The sequence below is a fragment of the Alligator sinensis genome, unplaced genomic scaffold (genome assembly GCF_000455745.1).
Source record: "Alligator sinensis unplaced genomic scaffold, ASM45574v1 scaffold579_1, whole genome shotgun sequence".
NCBI classification, from domain to species: Eukaryota; Metazoa; Chordata; order Crocodylia; family Alligatoridae; genus Alligator; species Alligator sinensis.
In genome coordinates this window covers 924,151-926,348 of record NW_005842023.1, presented here as the reverse complement: position 1 = coordinate 926,348, position 2,198 = coordinate 924,151, and positions in this window count along the sequence as shown.

The following is a 2,198-nucleotide window of genomic DNA, read 5'->3' as shown; positions in this document are numbered from 1 at the left end:
CGGGCACCGTCAGGGCACGGTACTGCTGGCTGCCACGGCTCGTCAGCGGGGCAAACCCGGGCATGAAGAAGTGCAGGCGGGGGAAAGGTACCATGTTGACAGCCAGCTTGCGCAGGTCAGCATTCAGCTGGCCGGGGAACCGCAGGCAGGTCGTCACGCCGCTCATGGTGGCCGACACCAAGTGGTTGAGGTCCCCGTAGGTGGGGGTCGTGAGTTTCAGCGTGCGGAAGCAAATGTCATACAGGGCCTCATTGTCAATGCAGTAGGTTTCATCCGTGTTCTCCACCAACTGGTGGACAGACAGGGTGGCATTGTAGGGCTCCACCACTGTGTCAGACACCTTGGGCGAGGGCATGACACTGAAGGTGTTCATGATGCGGTCCGGGTACTCCTCCCTGATCTTGCTGATGAGGAGGGTGCCCATCCCAGAGCCCGTGCCACCACCCAGCGAGTGAGTCAACTGGAAGCCCTGCAGGCAATCGCAGCTTTCCGACTCCTTCCTCACCACATCCATGACAGAGTCCACCAGCTCGGCTCCTTCTGTGTAGTGGCCCTTTGCCCAGTTGTTTCCGGCACCACTCTGACCTAGAAGGCACAGTGGAAAGATGCTATTTTAGTCACTAGTCTGGAGAGACAAAAGCTACACCCTCATAATCTGTTTAGGATGCCGTGTAAGATAAGAAAAGCATTAAAGCCTAGTTACTAAGCAGGGGAGATTATGATTAAGTCAGTCTAGTAAATGGAATCTTGTGCATACTGTACCTTAGTTTGTATTTGGACATTTCAAGTCTACAAGTTAAAAGGATGAATTGTTCCTTTAAAGTGTCACACAAAATAAAAGACACATAGATGTCAATACATCTACTGTGGTATTTCAGAGTAATCACATTAAGGAAAAAAGCATGACACTGGTATGTGTAGCTGTCCAGAACATGACATACCAAAGACAAAGTTGTCAGGTCTGAAGATCTGCCCAAAAGGTCCAGATCTGACCGAGTCCATTGTGCCAGGCTCCAAGTCAACAAGGATTGCGCGGGGCACAAACTTGTTACCTGTGGGAAGAACAAAAGCTGGTGTTAAACCCAGAGTCAGCAGCTATTTAATAAGAGAGCCACTGTACTCCCAATGTAATGCACTGGCTGGAGTGGGGGATAGGGGGGAGGTGGAAAAAGAGACTGCTGCGGTGTAGAGCATTATTCAGCAGTCATTCTGAAGGGAATTGGATCCATTAGACAAAGAACCAGTGGTGGCTGGGGTGTTCTTTTGCATCAGCTCTTCCAGCTGTAACAAGCTGGTATCTGGCTGGCTGCAAGAGTCTGAAAAATTAAGAAGGCATGCAATTACCAGCGGCTTCATTGTAGTAGACGTTGATCCTTTCCAGCTGCAGGTCACTGTCCCCATGGTAGCTGCCGGTGGGGTCAATGCCGTGCTCGTCACTGATCACCTCCCAGAACTAGAACACAAGGGGGGGCGGGGGGCAGGAAGGAAGCAGGGAGGGCAGTTATCGGGGGTGGGGGCAGGCTGCTAGCAGTGCCTATACCCGCACGTGGCTGGCACGCCTTGTTCCTGCTCTAGGCCTGCACCCGCAATCCTAGTACTGTTGCCTAATCAATGAGACAGCACAGAGAGGCGTTTCCCCAGCAGCAGCAACTGCTGCAGTGGCCAACATGCAGCACTGCCATGAAGGAGAGGAGCAGAGACCAGAGCCTGAAAATGAGGGAGAGCTACTAGAGACATAGGACTAGAGACATCAAGGGCATAGGAAACACGGGCATGCCATTTTCAGCACCCATCACGCGAACTAGACCACTGCTTCCCAACTCTTTAGGGCTGAGGGCACCCACCGCTGGCTAGATTCAAGGCAGCGCAGGGAAATGCCAGCTCATCGTTCCTACTGGCTTTTTAACTGCGGAGGGTGGGGGGGGCAGGGAAGGAGAACACGCACACAGCTTGTAAAGTCTTCACGTGACAGGCACTGCGGATGCCTGGGGAAATCTCTTAGCCATATTTGCCCACCTCCCCCCGGCTTGGCACCCTAAAGAGGATCTCAAGCCCCCCCACAAAGGGGCTACAGCTCCCTGCCCCAGAACCATTGGGCAAGAAGGCATTGCCTTTGGTCCTGCTTGTAGCAGGGGGGCTGGGCTAGGCCCCTTCCACCCAAGTTTTTCCCCCACCCCAAATGTCTACGATGCAGAGGC